The sequence below is a fragment of the Schistocerca nitens genome, chromosome 4 (assembly GCF_023898315.1).
Source record: "Schistocerca nitens isolate TAMUIC-IGC-003100 chromosome 4, iqSchNite1.1, whole genome shotgun sequence".
Classification (NCBI taxonomy): domain Eukaryota; kingdom Metazoa; phylum Arthropoda; class Insecta; order Orthoptera; family Acrididae; genus Schistocerca; species Schistocerca nitens.
Window position 1 is genome coordinate 484,607,825 of NC_064617.1, and position 22,470 is coordinate 484,630,294.

At 44.8% G+C, this 22,470-nt stretch overlaps 1 protein-coding gene and 1 non-coding gene across 2 annotated transcripts in view; both read left to right on the forward strand.

Annotated features, from left to right (window-relative positions):
• Positions 1–22,470, forward strand: part of LOC126251445 (cyclin-dependent kinase 14) — a 525,593-nt gene that overhangs the window by 226,325 nt on the left and 276,798 nt on the right. The window lies entirely within an intron of this gene.
• Trnat-ugu (transfer RNA threonine (anticodon UGU)) lies at positions 17,560–17,634 on the forward strand. Its single transcript has one exon. It is a non-coding gene; the product is annotated as a tRNA-Thr (tRNA).

Here is a 22,470-nt window from a genome sequence, read left to right on the forward strand (position 1 = left end):
GGTCGCGCGGTTCCAGACTGAAGTGCCTAGAACCGCTCGGCCACACCAGCCGGCAGTTTTTGTACAGCCGTCTTCAAAAACACTAGAGGTACTTATTAGTATCCTTCAGGCAAACGATAGACAGATAGCCTTTGGCAGTGTTCTGGTTGCCCAGTTGTTCCACTGAGCCGTCTACGTCGTGCGGTGCGAGGTTATGTCAGCAAACGATTATTAGGCGAGCTTTGTTAATAATGTGAAGGACACACTGTATCAACAATATTGTGGTAGAAATTCATACTGCACTGCGCGACAGAATTAAAGGATCACTTTTTTGAAACGTCGTACACCCCGTGATTCCCACCCACTGCGACGCTTAGGTTTGAAATTTGGCTCAAAGGTGCGTACAACCTGCCTCTGTAATGGTGCAAAGGCGTGGCGCCCTGCGACTTACCCCCGGTTCGACTACACTTCAAACTGCAAGGTGTCGATACATGCCAAAAAAAAGGCCGCAGCTCTGAAGTACATGTGACGTGTGAGGGGCCACATTCCCACCAAACTTCACCACTATTCTCCCCAATGCATCGGCGGACGTTTCACTCGATCGGAAGGTAGTCACAGACTCTCTCACCAAAATTACGCCCCTTCTTGTGACGCTGCTGCAATCGAGGTTAAAACCGCGACATACATCGTCGAAATAACGCGGTTTTCTTATGAGTGGTCTAGGAAAATATTCCAAATACACAGCCGCTCAAAATCGGCACGAAACACCCTCGGATGGCGGCGTAAAGGGCGTTAATAAAACAACCCCTTTCCCAGCGGCTTTGATTCCCACCCATTTCGCGGTCGAAATGTACTGTGACCAACAGGAAGAAGTTCTTGAGAACCTTTGACACTGTTGACGCTGCTGGACGTTCAAACTTTCTTCTAAGGAATTGTGGGGCTGCAACCCCATTAAACATAATCTGACCCCATCAGAGCATGGCATGACTGCAGTTTTTGCTCTCATGTAAAGGTTGAAACCACTGTGGTCTGTTCAACACCATTCGATAAAATCTGAACGTGATCCGAAGCAGCAAAGGGTGCTTATGCATTTTCATCCTCCCTATTTCGCGTTCTCCTGTGGCGTGGCGTAATGAGAAGGTGTGACATTGAGACACATGTGAATAAAACGGCAAAGAGTGCTTCTAAGACGTCACATTTCGGCAAAACCCTCAGTGCTACCCACTCACCTTCGTTGAGTACGTTAAAGATGTGGCTGGACGGACAGAACCCAAGAGTATAGTACCAGGCGCCTGTAGGCAGGCTACGCTGCTGCTCTTCCTGCGCTACGCTGCTGCTCTTGCCCCTAATAGTAGGCCATCCGGAATCAGAGTGTTGGAGGGGTTGCCGGTCTTTAAAATTCACAGTAAACGTGGGCAGGTACCTCGAGGGTTTTGTCGAACTGAGAGGGGGGGGGGGGGGGCTTTGCCATTTTGTTCAGACATGTGTCAGTGTCCCATCCCCCCCTGAGTCACGCCACTGGAAGACACAAAATACGAGTGCTTACTAAGGATAAGCACCCTTATCTACTTAGTATCACGTTCAAATTTTGTCGAATGATTTTTAATGGTCCCTAGTGGTTCCAACCTGTACACGAGAGCAAAAATTGCTGTCGTGCTGTTCTCCAAAGCGAGCAGATCACGTTTAATGGGGCGGGTGTCCTTAGAGAAGGGTTTATACGTCGGAGGGTGTCAGCAGTGTCAAAGTTTGTCACAAACGTCTTCCTGTTCTTCAAAAAATTGTTCAAATGGCTCTGAGCACTATGGGACTTAACTTCTGAAGTCATCAGTCCCCTGGAACTTAGAACTACTAAAATCGAACTAACCTAAGGACACCACACACATCCATGCCCGAGGCAGGATTCGAACCTGCGACCGTAGCGGTCGCGCGGTTCCAGACTGTAGCGCCTAGAACCGCTCGGCCACCCCGGCTGGCTCCTGGTCTTCACTGCGCTGCAAACTGTCTTTTTCGACCGCGAAGTGTGTGGGAATCAAAGCCCCAGGGAAAGGGGCGGGTAAGACGGGATGTAACGACCTTCCGGACGTGTGACACGTCCACAGTGGCGTTGGGCAGAATTTTGGTAAGGTCTGGTGCCAGTGTGACATAACTAACCCACGTTACACGTTACATGGACTTGTGGCCTTTTTCTCGCATATGTCGATTCTTTGCTGTTTGAAGCGTCGCCAAACTCGAGAGGGGCGTCGCAGGGCGCCACGCCTTTGCACCATTATAGAGGAAGGTTGTACGCACTTTTAATCCAAATTCCAAACTTGAGCGTCGCAGTGGGTGGGAATTACGGGGTTTGAAAAAAGTGATCCTTCATTTCTGATGCGCAGTGCAATTCATAACACATCGTAGTGGAACAGAGAGTGAAAATAAAACTCTAGTAACAAATTATAATACGTGGTACGTGGTTTAACAAAACTAAATTTCAATCCATTGGCCGTCAAACTGAAATATTCATGGACCCGCGGTTCTAAGCCGTATTTTGCAATAATTTGCATCTAGCAACTAACAGTTGAATCCAAAAACGTCAAATAATATAAGAGTGTACGTTCGCTGTTCAGTAACAAACAAAAATTCTTCGAGACAGTAATATATAATGATGTACTTAATTTTTATGGAGTTGGTGAATTCGGCCATGAGCTAGGTAAAGTGGATCGCTTACTTTAGCGGCAGAGGGGTAAGGAGCGCAGCCACTGCGGAGTTAAGGACGTGAGAGGGGGAATGTTTTTCTTCGTGTCTTCTACTGTTGACATCTCTCAGGCGTGCGCGACTCGCACCAATCAGCTGCTGTGGTATAAATTTTGACACGTAAGTAACATGGATTCGTGAACGCGCATTACAAAGGCAGTCATGTTCAAGTACGGTACTTACTTGTATCAAGGAATATGGTGTTATGTTGTAAGACAACACAACAAGCGGAAGAAAAACGGCAGTCAAAACAGTTACAGTGCCATAACTTTAAAGTTGCTGAGGGTGGTAGCAGTCTGAAGTAGAGAACAGTCGACACGAAATGCTCGGAATGGTGGCAACTTTTAACGATGAGTACCTGGAGGCCTGGTGACCAACTTATCGCGCCCTTTCTGTAGCTGGCCTATTTTGGGCTCACAACACATACTGGTTGACGTAGGTTATGAATTAATAATGAGATCAGTACATGTGCAGCCAGAAGTGCCACCCCACAAAATCAGTATTGGCTCTTGACGACCACTGCTTCAAACGCTTGAAAATATATAATGTTGCCAGTGATTTGCTGTATCTAGTGCTATAAATACAACTCAGTACTGTGTGCAGTGTTTTGTTGTTTCAAATTCTTAGCTATTAACGACCCCCCCCCCTCCCCCGCCAATATAGACTCTGTGTGGGGGGACGGGGCGGTATCACGTGAGCGGGGCTACGGACAGAGCTAGGGCCGTAGCTGTACGAATAAACCGTGTCTGCTCACTGTTAATTATATCTCTTTGTGCCAAGTAGTATGCAGTCTTCTGAACACTTGAACAGAAAACATTGCTAATAGATTTGAGCAATGTGTTTATTAGGATTTTTGTTCAGATAGTGAGCAACGCAGATAAATCTACGTACATTATTTGAAATTTGTGGCTCCAGGCGCGTAGTGGTTAGTATTCTGTAAGAGCCATTATAGCTAATGATTTTTAGTTTCTTACTGTGTGGCTGAGTGCGCCTGCAGACTCACAGTGTAAGGTGTACTGTGACCGAGATATTTGATTCAAACCACCGTCCGACCATTCTGATTTACGTTGTCCCTGTTTTTCTTCGTTACTTCATTCCTCTTGGAGGAATAAGATTGAGTTTACTTCTGTGTCCTTATTCAAATGAGCTAGTTCTCCTTCTCTGATGAAACCGGTATCAACGAGATGTTCATCTACAATCACTCACATGACGCGCAAAAATGTATGTTTACTGTATCGAGAAGTCGTATAACGACAAAGATTCAATTTGAAGTTAGGTGTATTTTTCTGGAATATTGGTCTTTTTCGAGGTCTTCCAGTATTTCTTTTCCCATTCGCTTGTAGATCATGATGTTCTGGGGGATTTGTGACCTGGGATTCCCGTGTGGTGTTGCCTTCAATCTTCACGATACTTTTAATTTTTTTATTCTTCTTGAAAATATTTATTTCTCTTAAAAATAAGTGTATCATTTCCATTATGAAATTTCTAGCGATGCCGATGTTCGATGTGCTTTTATGTATAACCTCTAAGCGTTTCTTCTCGGATCATTTATTGGAAATACGAATTCTTCTGGGCCTGCACGTAGTTGCCTTTATGTTTGAACATTTTTATGTGGCGTAACAAATATTTGTACCGAGACACAGGAAGACCAAGATGACGTAAACATGTGAAAGTTTTGATAAACCTGCAATGCACAGAGGAAATAACTAATAGGAGCATACAAAGAATTTCGCTTCCGTGTTGAAGGCTCTCATTTTGCGTATTAAAGGCAAGGGAGAAAATTAGGATATTACGATTGTGCTTTTTTTGGGGCTTTATCCAATGTACCTAAATCGTTTTTACGATCTTTTTCTCAGCTATCATCTATTGCTATTTGATCACGTGAGTAGCAAGTGATAGCTGTTTAGTATCTGCCCCATAAGCAGTGGGCAACGCGTCTGATTGCCCTGCAGTGGCCTCGGTTTCGATTCCCGGCAGGATCGGTGATTTTCGTTGTGCGGGGACTGAATGTTGTGTTGTTGTCATCTTCATTATTTCCTCATCGTAGACACATAAGTCGTCTAATGTGGCGTCGACCGAAAAGACGTGCAACTCGGCGGACCTAGGTGCTATACGATCATTTCATTTCACTGCTTAGTTTCTTCGGCTCTGTCCCAGCAGATGGTGGTGTTTCGCAGGCTATTATTTGTCACTTTTCTCGCGATCAGTCTTGCCTTCTGCTCCTTTGAGATAGTATCCGTTGTGGAGCGACACTTAGTCTTTGGCGTTGGTGGGATGCGTTTACCAAACTGTATTATGCGTTCTATTGGTCCTTCAGAGAGAGCTTTATAGTCTCACCGCCTTAATATCTGATCATTTTGATATGGTTGTGCTATGAAAGAACAACGTTCTTACTAAGACATGCACGCTGGAAAACTCGTCTGTTTTATAACTTTATCTGTTAATTTACATTTTTTCATGAATGATGAGTTGTTGCAGACCTATTTAAAATCTTTCTGATGACTTTGAGACGTTTCACTTAGTTTGTGATAGCTTTTGTTTAACCCAAGTCAAAAGCTAATGTAACGACATTCAGGAATTCTGTAATCATCAGTCTCAAGACGACATTCAGACCTCCATTGTTTGTGGAGTTCATAACAATCTAGGAACTGTAAATAGATAGGTTCCGGTATCTGTTAATTACCTGCGAAACTTTTCTATCTGACATTAGGTATTTAGTGAACTCTGGGGCGAGGAATCTGTGTGGAATGCAATGAGAAATGTAAATCTAGTACAGCAGAATGACATAAATTAGCAAAAAATTGTAATACAATGTTAATATTAATTATAACTTAAGACATTACTCTTAAGGATCTGCGTGAAGAAAATCTTTGTCACTTCTCCTTGATTGTCGTAAAATCCACTGCTTTACGCATAATTTCTGGCAAAGTGTTGAAGACACATGTTCGACGTGATGTATTTTTTCTGTACTAATGTTTAAACCATGACATTTTTGTAGAGGTTGTATTTTTTTTTTAAATTGATGAAGTTCCGCTGCTTTCTTTTCAGTAACGTTTTTACTGTGCCAACATACACCTGGAAGCTGCAATTCATCATCAAGGCTTTAGTTGTTCAGTTTGTTCATTGCGATGTCAACATGCCAAAATCACAACATGCCAAAATCACGTATATTAACAGAGTAAACAGCATGTGGGGTTTGCTTCATCGTGAATTCACATACAGAAAACAGATCAACAAAATTTGGCGAGTTGACATCAAAGTACTGGTCGTTATATAATAACTGAAGCCCTGACGATGAGTGGCTTCGAAATGTACATTGACGCAGTGGGAACGCTAAGTAGACCGAACTTGTGTGTATGAAATCTTATGGGACTTAGCTGGTAAGGTCATCAGTCCCTAAGCTTACACACTACTTAACCTAAATTATCCTAAGGACAAACACACACACCCATGCCCGAGGGAGGACTCGAACCTCCGCCGGGACCGACCGCACAGTCCAACACTGCAGCGCCTCAGACCGCTCGGCTAATCCCGCGCGGCAGACGGAACTTCTTTCCTATTTATTTCTCTGCCTCTGCTTTACCAAGGACAGCCAGTGTGACTACGTGAAGTTTTTTTTGTTCTAGTACTATAATTTTGATGTACACTATTTTTGAGATACAGAAATTTTGGTAATAACAAAAATGGTTCAGATGGCCCTAAGCACTTATGGAACTTAACATCTGAGGTCATCTGTCCCCTAGACTTAGAACTACTTAAACCCAACGACGTCACACACATCCATGCCCGAGGCAGGATTCGAACCTGCGACCGTAGCAGCAGCGCGGTTCCGGGCTGAAGCGCTTAAAACAGCTCGACCTCAGCGGTCGGCTGGTAATAAAAATGACATTATTATTATTATTATTATTATTATTATTATTCTTTTATTGTTATTGAAAGCACACTTCTATATTCGGGAAAGTTCCGCCTCTGTAAGATTGGGAAAAAAAAATGTCACTTATTACTAATGAAAATATGCAGAAAACTTTTTTAGTTTTTAAGTCAATGATATTTAATTGGAGAAAACCTTAGTAATAGATTGATCTGAATTCACATGCAATTTCTAATCCTTGGTATTCAATTCTTAAAATTTTTGAGGTGGTTTGTAACTGGTTTTCGTACTTCGCATACATTGTGCTTAACTACATGGTTAGATATAACGAGTCAGAAGGTGGTTTGGAATTAGACAATGTGGATAATATAATGACGTTAGGTCAATTGAGGAAATGAGATAGCGAAAGAGAGAAATTAAACCATAATGTAAGAAATATATTTAAACTAGTCAAGTAGTAACAATACACACAGTGCATAGGTCCTACTTGAGAAAAACCGTCACTTAACGAATCTGAAGCAGACGGCGTGCACTGTTACAACAGAGACGCCGTGGCTGCCGCCCTTCGGACGTTAGTCGTTCCGTCGAGAGTGTCGGCATAAAAAGTTGCACGTGCGGTTTATGTTTGTGCGCGCCATCAGTCTTGTGTCCGGACGGTTTCGCCTTCGATCGCCGGCGTGCGGAGGGCCACCCGTGTGCAGCGGGGCAGCTCTGCGTTTTTGCAGTCGACTACCGCCGGGACATCCCCCTGCCGCCCGCGCTACTAATTGCATCCTGAGGGAAGCTAGGCAATCAATACCTACAGCATCCCAAAGGACGTCACTGTCGCAATTAGATTATTGCAGGGTGCAAGGAGGAGAACCTGATTGCGAAAGGTTCATACTCGTTCCGCCCGTAACAGCTCGGCTCTTCAGGTTATCAGCTGCGTAATGATAGCAGCAGGGACCTAGGACGTCGATCGTGGGGTGCGAAACTCAATTGTCCAGTAGCTGTTCCAGCGTTTCCTGTGATCATCTGTTAACGACGTCAAGGCCTGATGTTTGAATTTCCGCTGGGGTGAATACTGTCGGGTGAACATCTTTCCTTCTTTCATTTTTCTTTATTTTTGGACAGGGCTACTAATTTGACTAACCAGAATCACAACATCCTCAAACGCCACATATTGTTTTCAAGTAGTGAAGATATGATTTCTGACTTGCCTTCAGTCCGGCAGTAAATAATGGACATGAAACATATTCGTACTAAAGTGTGAGATCCGGCACTGGCTTTGGTAAATACATCAAATTCAAATTGCTCACATTTCTCAGTTGGAATGGTGAATATTCAGGGATGACAGGAAAGATCTTTTGAAACAATAAACTTCACAAGGACATACGCACTATTCCGGATAGTTTCCAGTATAGAACACATTTAATGTATATTGTTATTTATCTTATATATTACTCATTTCATTAACAGGTTCATTAATAGTTTTAGATATGTACATACGTACAACAGTTAGTAAACATTACAACATGCGTTTTACAAAGTATCAGTTGAAAAATACAACACATTCCCATTATCGTACACGTCACATTATAGCTGTTGTACAGTTCACAATAAATGTTCAAATATTCGACCGTTAACTTCATTGAATTTGTGTAGTCTTAAGAGATCATATTGTATAGCTTGGCAGAGTGCGTTTGCACTTCGCCCAATGACTGCACCAGCGTCCATGATGCTACCAACCGGTTCATCTCACGTATTCACCTTTTTTTGTGCACTTCAGACTTAATCCAAGCCCATAAACAAAAACCATATGACGTAAGGTCTAGCGATCTCTGTAGCCACTACAACAACAAATCCAGCTATTAGGATAAGTGCTGTTGAGATGTTCCCTCCCACGTCTTTTAAAATTTGGACTGCCTCCGTCATGCTGGAAATAGACTGCAATCCGTGCGGCCTAAGGAACGTCCTCGAGGTGTTCAAAAAACGAATTTTCCAGAAAATGCAAGTACCTCTACTCCGTCACTCGCTCTTCTAAAATGATTAAACCCATCAACACGTTACCGATGATGCCACGCCAAAAATTTATCGAAAAACGAACTTGGAAATTGGTTTCAATTCTAGCTTGTGTGTTTTCTCACGACCATCAATCATTGCTACGTGTTTTGTTCATTCCATTAAGTGAGCATCTACATCGATACTCTGCAAATCACACTTAAGCGCCTGTCGTAGGGTTCATCGAATGATCTGCACAATAATTCGCTGTTATTTCACTATCGAATAGCGCGCGGAAAAACGAACACCTATATCTTTCCTTCCGAGCTCTGATATAACAGGTGCACCATAATGTCTGTACCTCAGAATAATTCAAATCTTAATGTAATTGCCGGCCGCGGTGGTCGTGCGGTTCTAGGCGCTCCAGTCCGGAGCCGCGCTGCTGATACGGTCGCAGGTTCGAATCCTGCCTCGGGCATGGATGTGTGTGATGTCCTTAGGTTAGTTAGGTTTAATTAGTTCTAAGTTCTAGGGGACTGATGACCACAGCAGTTGAGTCCCATAGTGCTCAGAGCCATTTGAACCTTAATGTAATTACGATATATTATGTCGTTACGTAATAATTGAACCATGAACCATGGACCTTGCCGTTGGTGGGGAGGCTTGCGTGCCTCAACGATACAGATAGCCGTACCGTAGGTGCAACCACAGCGGAGGGGTATCTGTTGAGAGGCCAGACAAACGTGTGGTTCCTGAAGAGGGGCAGCAGCCTTTTCTGTAGTTGCAGGGGCAACAGTCTGGATGATTGACTGATCTGGCCTTGTAACACTAACCAAAATGGCCTTGCTGTGCTGGTACTGCGAGCGGCTGAAAGTAAGGGGAAATTACAGCCGTAATTTTTCCCGAGGGCATGCAGCTTTACTGTCCTCTTGGGTAAAATATTCCGGAGGTAAAATGGTCCCCCATTTGGATCTCCGGGCGTGGACTACTCAGGAGGACGTCGTTATCAGGAGAACGAAAACTGGCGTTCTACGGATCGGAGCGTGGAATGTCAGATCCCTTAATCGGGCAGGTAGGTTAGAAAAATTAAAAAGGGAAATGGATAGGTTAAAGTTAGATATAGTGGGAATTAGTGAAGTTCGGTGGCAGGAGGAACAAGACTTTTGGTCAGGTGAATACAGGGTTATAAATACAAAATCAAATAGGGGTCATGCAGGAGTAGGTTTAATAATGAATAAAAAAAATAGGAGTGCGGGTAAGCTACTACAAAGAGCATAGTGAACGCATTGTTGTGGCCAAGATAGACACAAAGCCCACGCCTACTACAGTGACCAGAAGAAGGGATCGGTTGGTAGGACATGTTCTGAGGCATCAAGGGATCACCAATTTAGTACTGGAGGGCAGCATGGAGGGTAAAAATCGTAGAGGGAGACCAAGAGATGAATACACTACGCAGATTCAGAAGGATGTAGGCTGCAGTAGGTACTGGGAGATGAAGCTTGCACAGGATAGAGTAGCATGGAGAGCTGCATCAAACCAGTCTCAGGACTGAAGACCACAACAACAACAACAATGTAATAAATTATTATTATTATAAGACAGGAATGCACTCATGCATTTATTAACAACTTATTAACTTTAATTCACTGTAGAAAAAAGGCATTTCTTATACCAATTTTGAAGTAAATACACTATGTGATCGAACGTATCCGGACACCCCCAACAACATACGTTTTTCATATTAGGTGGATTGTGCTGCCACCTACTGCCAGGTACTCCATATCAGCGACCTCAATAGTCATTAGACATCGTGAGAGAGCAGGAGGGGGCGCTCCGCGGAACTCACGGACTTCGAACGTGGGCAGGTGATTGGGTGGCACTTGGGTCATACGTATGTACGCGAGATTTCCACACTCCGAAACATCCCTAGGTCCAGTGTTTCCGATGTGATAGTAAAGTGGAAACGTGAAGGGATACGTATATAGCATAAAAGCGTACAGGTCGATCTCATCTGTTGTCTGACAGAGACCGCCGACAGTTGAAGAGGGTCGTAACGTGTAGTAAGCAGGCACCTACCCATACCATCACACAGGAGTTCCAAACTACATCAGGATCCACTGCAAGTACTATGACAGTAGGGCGGGATGTGAGAAAACGTGGATTTCATGGCTGCTCATAAGCCACACATCACGCCGGTAAATGCCAAAGGACGCCTCGCTTGGTGTAAAGAGCGTAAACATTGGACGATTGATCAGTGGAAAAACGTCGATTGGAGTGACGAATCACGGTACACAATGTGGCGATCTTATGGCAGGGTGTGGGTATGGCGAATACCCAGTGAACGTCACCTGCTGCCAGCGTGTGTAGTGCCAACAGTAAAATTCGGAGGCGGTGGTGTTATGGTGTGGTCGTGTTTGTCATGGAGAGGTCTTACACCCTTTGTTGTTTTGCGCGGCACTATCACAGCACAGTCCGACATTGATGTTTTAAGCACCTTCTTGCTTCCCATTGTTGAAGAGCAATTCTGGGATGGCGACTGCGTCTTTCAACATGATCGAGCACCTGTTCATAATGCACGGCCTGTGGCGGAGTGGTTACACGACAATAACATCCCTGTAATGGACTGGCCTGCACAGAGTCCTGACCTGAATCCTACAGAACACCTTTGAGATGCTTTGGAACGCCGACTTCTTGTCAAGCCTTACCGACCGACATCGATACCTCTCCTCAGTGCAGCACTCTGTGTAGAATGGGCTGCCATTCGCCAAGAAACCTTCCAGCACCTGATCGAACGTGTGCCTACGATAGTGGAAACTGTCATTAAGGCTAAGGGTGGGCCAACACCACATTGAATTCCAGCATTACCGACGGAGGACGCCACGAACGTGTAAGAAATTTTCAGCCCAGTTGTCCGGATACTTTTGATCACATAGTGTAACTCTGCTCATACCTTCAGTGTGACAACTTTAGCCTGCTTAGTTGCACATAGACGGCTGACTGGTGGGAGAATCGTTGACAAGGCAAGGCTCATTTCTTCATCGATGAATCTTAGTCTCTCTCTCTCTCTCTCTCTCTCTCTCTCTCTCTCTCTCTCTCTCTATCTCTCCCTCCCTCCCTCCCTCCCTCCCTCCCTCCCTCCCTCCCTCCCTCCCTCCGTCTCTCTGTCTGTCTTTGAATTTTTAATGTCAGTCAACGTCGAGTAGCCCAGTTCTCACAAATAAACGTCGAGAAGCCCAGTTCTCACAAATATGCGGTTGGAAATGGTGATAACACATGGCTTACTCAAAGAGTTTCTTTGACAGTGGCCGCATTTGGGCGTTGAACCGAATCAGTGGTAAAGAGCGAAAATTCGTGCTGGATCGGGGCTGGAACCTGGATGTCCAGTTTAACGCTAGAGGTTGCCTTAATTACCTCGACCATCTGAGCACACATCCCAACCGATCCTAAGTTTCCAGCCTGTTACACACTAGAAGCGTAATGTCACCTACCCGTGAATCCCTTACCCACCATTTCGGATTCCCGCAAGAGGTCGGGCTTGGTGTACATCCGCACTGAAAGAATCGATTTTTGGACGTCGTCTCTAAGTTGATATGTATCTATAACACATAAACTGCCATCTCGGAGATAGCCTGCTATTCACTGCTTATTGACGGCGAAAAGGCGTCCAAAGGCACATATAAAAAGTTTGGGATCAGTGTTCTGTCTGCTTTCAAATCTGCCATTTACTGTAGTAAGCGTAAACCTAAATTATTCGAAATATGTTTCTATTCCACGAGTGAATCTCAAACGCAGTCAAAATCTTCAACACACTGTACAAAATATTTTTGAAATTTTGCTGCAAGAGTGCTAAATGTTATTTAATTAAGTCCATCAACACCTTATTATCTTCAGTAAGGGACCATACTATTGGAAACGTCTCACACGATCCATTTTCAATTGCCCGAGTCCACAAATTTAACTTATTACTAGATCCAAGAATGACGTCCATACTAGTGAAATTACTTTCGTTTCTACCTAGCGTTTTTCTGTTTCACTCATTTAAGTGTACGAAAATATCGGAACTTAAATTAATCGTCTGCAAATAAAACCGCATAATCGTGCCCTTCAATAAGCAAAAATGCAACTACCTGGTCTCCAAGTCCAAACATCGCGTTAACACTTTACCTCGAGGTAGCCACCGCACTTCTTTATGTAGCAGAAGTGTAGTGTGCCGTGATACCATTCGTTAATACAACACGTTAAAAAGCCGCATATTTAAGAGACACGATTTGATGTAGTTCACGTCCTTTACTGCTTCGTTCATCGGATTTTCAGATGAGATTGCAAAGACTTAGCTACAGTGGCGTCACGATGAATGAGACAATAACACCCACTGGAGTACAATAAACAGAACTTTCCTACAACCATGTGAAGCTGTCTAAAATATTCTTCTTTGGGATGTTAAATTCGATTGTCAAAAAATGGTTCAAATGGCTCTGAGCGCTATGGGACTTAACATCTATGGTCATCAGTCCCCTAGAACTTAGAACTACTTAAACCTAACTAACCTAAGGACAGCACACAACACCCAGTCAGCACGAGGCAGAGAAAATCCCTGACCCCGCCGGGAATCGAACCCGGGAACCCGGGCGTGGGAAGCGAGAACGCTACCGCACGACCACGAGATGCGGACAATTCGATTGTCACTTTAGCTTGAATGTCGATTACGTCATCAGAGCGTTGACCCTTCATGTGAATTTGTCCACTTGTCGTTTAGTAGTAGGTTCATATCGATAACACCAAGTCTCGTCACCTTTGTAATTTTTTCCAGAAAAGAACTGTCCGCGTTTTAATCAAGTCACGGCAGACTTCCACGCTTCTTTGTTTTTCTTCGAGAGACAAGGTGTACGGGACACACTTTCCACACACTTTTCTGTTCTTCAAAATTCTGTGGAGAATGTCGTGAACACGTGATTTAGAGATGTTCAGTTCCTTGCTCGATTGCGATTAGTGACACAGCGTTGACTACTGTCGCACGTCCACTACTTAACACTGCCTGATCAGAAGTGATGATGATGATTGGTTTGTGGGGCGCTCAACTGCGCGATCATCAGCGCCCGTACGAAGTCCCAATTTTTACACAGTCCAATCTAGCTGCTGTCACGAATGAAGAGGATGAAATGATAAGGACAACACAAACACCCAGTCCCCGGACAGAGAAAATTCCCAACCCGGCCGGGAATCGAACCTGGGACCCCTTGATCCAGAGGCAGAAACGCTAGCCACTAGACCACGAGCTGGGACGATCAGAAGTGATGTAAAATACACATCTGTGAGTTCAAGCTGCCGCCGTTGTTACTTTGCTGACGTCGCTTATGCGCCGAGAATAAAATCAGTCGCGGAATTTTTTGAATTGATGGCGTACAGAGTCCGCGCAGTAAAACGGTTGGACGCGGAATTGGCTTAAAGAAACTATCGTGTAATTACGTTCCCGTGACCACATTGTGAATATAGTTGCTCAATTTGTTGGTGTGTCAGTGCGGACAGTCCAACGTGTATACAAGAAATGTTGTGCGACTCTTAGCCATGTAACATGGCGTGAAAACAGTGGTCGTATAAAGATCCTAACCTACAGGGACCAGAATCAAGTGCCCACTCGATTTCACACCCCTACAGGAATTGCTTCCGTAGATCCATCTCACCCAGTTTCCGTGCAAACATTCTTAGAGAAACTGCAGTCAACGCACATTTGGCGTAGGGTAACTCATAAAAGTCCATTGGCACGACAGAACATAGATTTGAACGTCTTCATTGAGTCAGACAACACACACATTTTAAGTAGCGAACTGTAGGCTTGGGGTCGGACGAGTAATGATTTTGCCTCCTTTCAGTGATGCAAGTCGCCGAGTGTACCGAACTGACCAATGAGGCGATTAATCCATAATGTGTGGAGGGTGTATTTCAGATCAGAGATGATTCTGTGATGTTTCACGAGTGTTTTTCGTATCCTGACTCTGGTCGATGTTACCGTGAATGTGTACCAGGATGTTTATTTCAACAGTCAAGTTGGTCAAGTGCAGTCCTTTCTTCAGGGGCGATTCTAGAAGTCGGTCAAGGGTGGCGGGGGGGGGGGGGGGGAGGCTGGTGGAATGGAATATCGCTAAACAAAAGGAGAGATGGGGTCCTCCACTGACAAATTGGTAAAATTTGATTTTGCTTAAAGTAGTTTTTGTTAATTGTTTTGGAGTTCAGGGTAAAAATGTGCATTAATAAATAATAAGACGCCCATTCTAAGTTAAATGATATTTATTGGTTTAGATAGTAAGCTATTTGCCGCTCTTATTCTTTTGTTAAAATGTATTTGAGATACATTGGAACCTATATTGCTACATAGTTATAAAAAAATGATTGAATGTGTTACAGTAATATATTCGCTGATTTATGAAGTCATTTTATCCAGTGTAATATGATACTTCATAGGGGAGGGGGGGGGGGGGCTAAAGCCCCCATAGCCCCCGCTCGCTCCTTGCCACCACCCCTGCCTTTCTTCTACATACTCACAAGAAGTAAGTTATGGACACTCCTATATTGCAAGATGAGAACATGTAGACGTTCCTGGGTTGACGAAGACTCAGACATCCCCGCAGTTTGGTAGCTCTGCGACATGTAATAACCAACAAGTGGCTTCAGGTGAATGTGGCGTACCTGAAGAAACCTGGCGACTGACTTCATCGTCGAGGTCGAGTTGCGACCAGTGCCAGGGTTACAGGTGTTGTTGCAATGTCTTCTGTCTGTTTTCTGGTGGGTGATTAATTTTTTTATGGTGTGCGTACACCGAGGTGACAAAAGTCATGAGACATCTCTTTAATATCATGTTGGACCTTCTTTTTCCCGGCGTAGTGCAGCAGCTCGACGTGGCATGGACTCAGCAAGTCGTTGGAGGTTCCAAGCAGAAATATTGAGCCCATGCTGCGGCTAGAGCGATCAATAATTGCAAAAGTGCTGCCGGTGCAGGATTTTATCCACGTGCTGTCTTCTCATTATGTCCCACAATGTTCGTGGGATTCATGTCGGGCGACCTGGGTCGACAAATCATTCGATCAAATAGTCCAGAATGTTCTTCAAACTAACCGCGAATAGCCGTGGCTCGATGACATGACAGGGAGTCACCCATAAAAATTCCATCTTTGTATGGGAACATGAGTCCATGAATGGCTGAAAATGGTCTCCAAGTAGCCGAACATAACCATTTCTAGTCAATGATTGGTTAAGTTGGACCCGATGATCCGGTCCATACCATGTAAACACAGCCCAATCCCTGTGGAGCTACACCAGCTTGCACAATGCCTTGTTCACAACTTAGGTCCGTGGCTTCATGGGATATGTTCCATACTCGAACCTTATCCGTCAGCTCTTACTAACTGAAATCGGAAGTCACATGTACAGGTCACAATTTTCCGATCGTCTAGGGTCCAACCGATACGGTCACGAGCCTAGGAGAGGCGCTGCGGGCGATGTTGTGCAGTTAGCTAAGGCGCTCGCTGTCGGTCGTCAGCTGCCATCGCCATTTACGCCAAATTTCGCGCACTGTGCTAACGTATATGTTCGCTGTACGTCCCACATGGATTTCTACGGTTATTTCACGCAGATTTGCTTGTTAGCACTTCATTACGGAAAGGCCGTCGGCCACTGCGTTGTCCATGGTGACAGGTAAAGCCTGAAATGTGGTACTCTCGACGCACTCTGGACACTGTGGATCTCGGAGTACTGAATTCCATAACGATTTCCGAAATGGAATGGCCCACGCGTCTAGCTCCAACTGCCACTCCGCGTTCAAAGTCTGTTAATTCCCGTCGTGAGACCATAATCACGTGTCGTACACCTTTTCACAAGAATCACCTGAATGCAAATGACAGCTCCGCCAATGCACTGCCCTTTTATTTCTTTTGCACGCGGTGCTACCGTCATCTGTGAATGCGCATATTCCTATCTGATGACTTTCGTCACCTCAGTCTATGTATTAATAGGCGATTATTTATCGATCACTGGAACCTACTTCGTGAAGCTTATCGTGTAATTAGTGCCCAGACGGTTTACCCAGCCTCAGTTTCTGTATGTCCGAATGCTCTATTGGAAGTACCACGCAGTGCCCAGCGCAGGTTGCCTATACCGTTAATGTACCGTCGCAGCTTTACTACAGTGCGGCTATACCGCCCGTGGTTTGCAGTTTGCGTGTGAGATAGCGGAGAGGCTGTTCGCTGCGTACGGATTTATGCGACTCGCAGGCGGCAGAACGGCCATGTCGCAGGAGAGACTAATTCCTGTTAATGCCGCTAATACGGGAACATTAGTTCCCAATTACGAGCGCTGTGCTTCCCGTTATTCGCATTCATACGCTACGCGTATTCAACCATCTGGAATTCGGTTATTGTATGCTCGCACGATGTTTGCCCGTAGATGCTGCTGCCGTATTCGTAATAAATGTCGCGCTTGTATGTAAGTTCTGCGTTTCGTAAGTACATTACGTACTGAATAGGTTATTATTAAGTTTAACGACATTTCCAGGCTTTGTATTAATTATTGCCTGGTGATCGACTAGTGTGAACGCTCGCATCTGATGCTGGCGTGTTCGCAGTCCGTACCTTTCCAAAATGGTTGTCAGTGAATTCTTCCATGATGTACATCAACGCCTGTTTGCAGCTAGGGTGTCCATTTAATCATCATTTCATTTCTAGCAAAGCTGCATGGTCATCCACGGTAACTGTTCTTTCGGGAACAGATACTACCGTCATATATAGTTAAAATATGGCTTCCCGGCCATTGACCTTCTTGTGCGAACGCACACGCTATGCCCGAACTCGTACGGGACTTGGTAGATTAATCTGCCACGAGTAATGAGTATGATGGGCAAACATCTATTAGGCGCACAACGAATGTAGTGGTGTGGACATGTTGGGAATGTGGATCTCACGGGGAGCGTGCAAGGGATAAGTCCCTGCAGACGCACTATCCTCTGTGCCCGCGGTGGCTCAGATGGATAGAGCGTCTGCCATGTAAGCAGGAGATCCCGGGTTCGAGTCCCGGTCGGGGCACACATTTTCAACATGTCCCCCATGAAGTACATCAACGCCTGTTTGCAGCTAGGGTGTCCATTTAATCATAATTTCTTCCTTGAAGGTGGAAGTGATCGTTCGGTGAAAATATCGTGCAGGGTGCTGCTCATGGTAGCTGCTGTTATCGTCCTCGTCGACTGCAGCAGGTACGACTGCATCATCACCATTTTATGTAGTAGTGGAGAAACGCAGCATTGCCCCAGTTTTTACTCATAGCTGTGCGTGCACGCCCGTAGTATGCAGTGTCTGGCCTTATATTTAACACTTTTGAAGTCATATCACCTGAAGTATGTGTCATACAATGATATAATTTTGTTGATACATTCAGCGGCATATGTGGTTATTGTCTGCAAAATTTCTTGCGACTAGAGTCAGTAGCAAAGAAGTACTAAATTTAAAAGCCAAGCATTATGCAGCAACTCATCACGAATATCGTTGTTCTTGACTCCGTATCTCCTAAACTATCTGTTGTACAATTATATACACTCATGTTCATAAATTAAGGATAATGCTGATACATGATGAAACAACGCTCTGGTGGGCGGATTGCGGGTTTAAATCATCTCGAGGTATGATCATGCGGTGCATTTGACTTGCGGCCGTCGTACGGTGGCGCTGGCAGCAGTCCACATACGCAGAGGTGTGTTGGTGCATGTCAGAGTGCGGTGCAGAGAGTAAGTGTGCAGACGTTTTCAGACGTGCTAATGGCGACTGTGTGTTGAAAATGGTTCAGAGAACACATATTGATGACGTTATGGGGGGTAGAATACTAGGGCGACTGGAGGCTGGTCAAACACAACAGGTCGAAGCACGGACCCTCCGTGTGCCACAAAGTGTGATCTCAAGATTATGGCAACGATTCCAGCAGACAGGAAACGTGTCCAGGCGCTACAGTATGGGACGTTCACAGTGTACAACACCACAAGAAGACAGATATCTCACTATCAGTGCCCGCAGACGGCCTCGGAGTACTACAGGAAGCCTTGCTCGGGACCTTACCGCAGCCACTGGAACAGTTGTCTCCAGATACATAGTCAACAGACGACTGAACAGACATGGTTTATTCGCCCAGAGACCTGCAAGGTGCATTACACTGACCCCTGGTCACAGGAGACGCCGTAAAGCCTGGTGTCGAGTACACAGTACACGGACATTGGAACAGTGGTCCCAAGTTATGTTCACGGACGAGTCCAGGTGTAGTCTGAACAGTGATTCGCGTCGGATTTTCATCTGGTGTGAACCAGGAACCAGATACCAACCCCTTAATGTCCTTGAAAGGGACCTGTATGGAGGTCGTGGTTTGATGGTGTGTGGTGGGATTATGATTGGTGCACGTACACCCCTGCATGTCTTTGACAGAGGAACTGTAACAGGTCAGGTGTATAGGGATGTCATTTTTCACCAGTATGTCCACATTTTCAGGGGTGCAGTGGGTCCCACCTTCCTCCTGATGCATCATATCGCACGGCCCCACCGAGCTGCCATCGTGGAGAAGTACCTTGAAACCGAAGATGTCAGGCGAATGGAGTGGCCTGCCTGTTCTCCACACCTAAACCCCATCGAGCACGTCTAGAATTCTGTCGGTCGCTGCACGTCTTCAAACCCCTACGACACTTCAGGGCTCCGACAAGCACTAGTGGAAGAATGGGAGGCTATACCCCAGCAGCTGCTCGACCACCTGATCCAGAGTATGCCAACCCGTTGTGCGGCCTGTGTATGTGTGCACGGTGATCATTTCCCATATTGATGTCGCGGTACATGCGCAGGGAACAGTGGCGTTTTGTAGCACATCTGTTTCGGGACGGTTTTCTCAACTTATAACCAACACCGTGGATTTACAGATCTGTGTCGTGTGTGTTCTCTATGTGCCTATTCCCATTAGCGCCAGTTTTGTGTAGTGCCACGTTGTGTGGCACCACATTCTGCAATTATCCTTAATTTATGAGCATGAGTATAATTTTACAGTTACATGCTGTGGTATACGTGTATCCTGTCTGTAAAATGTGTCGCGAATACAATTATTGGTAAGGGGTTAAGAATGGCGCTAGGGAAAAATGGTTGTTAGTAAGGCTCCGTTTGACATTTAATTCCTTGAATGTTCTCGTCGTGATCATTTCGCGAGACATATATGGGCAGAAGTAACATATTACCCGACTCTTCTTGGAACGTACACTCTCGAAATTTCAACAGTAAACCTTTTCATGATGCACAACGCCTCTCTTCTAGTGTCTGCCACTAGAGTTTGTTGGGCATCTCGATAACGCTCTCCCGCGGAGAACCGACATTGTGACGAAACGTTCCGCTTTTCCTAGGACCTTTTCTGTCTCGTCTACTAATACTTCTTGGTAAAGGTCCCGGACTGATGAACAGTACCACGAATCGCTCGAATGAGTGTTTCTTGAGCCACTTCTATCGAGGATGGATTAATTTTCCTGAAGATTCTCCCAATGAATCGCAGCATTGCTTCCGCTTTTCGTGCTATTACTTTTATGTTGCCATTCCACTTTCGGTTGTTCTGGGACAGTTATTCTCAGCTGTTTTACGGTAGTTGTTGTCCCCATTGTCAGAATGCACGTGAAAGCCTGCGACTGTAAAAACAGTGGTTTTTGATTGATATTCAGTAACATTTGCTGTTGCCAGTCACAGTTTATTTGTTTTTCGCATGATTTGTACGCTAAATAATTGCCATTATCAAGTGGCTTTTTCGTGTGCGTGACGTTTTAAGCAGCTGACATATTACAAACATCACTCTTAAAATGTCATAGTACACGAAAACGCATTAGATAATGGAAATTATTTCCAGTAGCGCATCGTGCGGCAAATAAATCAGGAAAAACTGTGAATGGCAGCATAAAATATTTCATAATAAACAAAACCGCAAATGATGTTCTTGAAGTTGTGTTATAAGAGATTATGCTCAACTTACTTCAGTCTCTTACAATACGAACAAAAACGATAAAGGAACTAACCATTTGTTACAAAAACAATGTGTAACTGGAGAACAATGAGAGCTTATCGTTCCAACGACTAAATCAGTAAAGACATGCACAAATCTTTAGTGAACGAACATAAACTTTTGACCTTTGGGATAAGTTGTTCATTTGAGCATTAAATCCTTATATAATGTAACACCAAAGAAACTGGAATAGGCATGCGTATTCAAATACAGAGATACGTAAACAGGCAGAATACGGCGCTGCGGTAGGCAACACCTACAAGGGTAATCCCAAAAGTAAGGTCTCCTATTTTTTTATAAGTACATAGACCTGTTTATTTCTACAATGGTTTACATCAGTTTACAGCTTGAACATTTAGCTATTTTTCGACATAATCACCATTTCTATCGATGCATTTTTGTAGACGCTGTGGCAGTTTTTGTATGCCCATGTCATACCAGCTCGCCGCCATGCTGTTCAGAAAGTTGGGAACCTCTTCTTTCACCTCGTCGTCGGAGCTGAATCGCTGGGACCACAATTAACGCTGACAGGTACTGAGAGACTCAAAAAAAAAAAAAAACTCAAACGGGCAATTCAGAACCAGAGAAGAGGAATGTTGAGCAAGGGCGTACACATTCTCCATGACAACGCTCGCCCACACATTGCTCGGCAAACCGTTACTCTCCTGCAACAGTTTCAGTGGAACATAATCACCCACCCACCTTATAGCCCTGACTTGGCGCCCAGTGACTATCACCTGTTCCCTAGGTTAAAAGAACATTTGGCCAGAAAGCGATTCAGCTCCGACGACGAGGTGAAAGAAGAGGTCCATAACTTTCTGAACAGCATGGCGGCGAGCTGGTATGACATGGGCATACAAAAACTGCCACAGCGTCTACAAAAAAACATCGACAGAAATGTTGAGTATGTCGAAAAACGGCTAAATGTTCAAGCTGTAAACTGATGTAAACCATTGTAGAAATAAACAGATCTATGTACTTATAAAAAAAATAGGAGGCCTTACTTTTGGGATTACCCTCGTAAGACAAAGAGTGTCTGGCGCAGTTGTTAGGTCGATTACTGCTGCATCAATAACAGGTTATCAAGATCGAAGTGAGTTTGAAGAGCCGAAAGCACAGTCGTGTACCCTTGATGACTGCACGACACAAAGCCTTACGCCTCGCCTGGGTCTTACTTCAAAATGTGTCGAGCGGATGGACCTGCATGTCACTGGTGGGGGCTCTGTGATGGTGCGGGGCGTGTGCAGTTGGAGTGATATGGGAACTCTGGTACGTCTAGATACGACTCTGACAGTTAAAACGTACTTAAACATACTGTCTGTTAACCTGCATCCATTCAGTCCATTGTGCATGCCGACAGACTTGGGCAATTTCAGTAGGTCTATGCGACACCCCACACGTCCAGAATTCCCACAGAGTGGCTCGAGAAACACTGTTCTGAGTTTAAACTTTTCCGCTGGCCATTAAACTTCGAAGACATGAACATTATTGAGCAAAAAATGGTTCAAATGGCTCTGAGCACTATGGGACTTAACTTCTGAGGTCATCAGTCCCCTAGAACTTAGAACTACTTAAACCTAACTAACCTAAGGACAGCACACAACACCCAGTCAGCACGAGGCAGAGAAAATCCCTGACCCCGTCGGGAATCGAACCCGGGAACCCGGGCATGGGAAGCGAGAACGCTACCGCACGACCACGAGCTGCGGACATTATCGAGCATATCTGGGATGCTTTGCAACGTGGTGTTCAGAAGAGATCTGCAACCCCTTGTACTCTTACGGATTTATGGACAGCGCTGAAGGATTCATGGTGTCATTTCCCTCCCTTCAGCACTACTTCAAACATTAGTCGAGTCC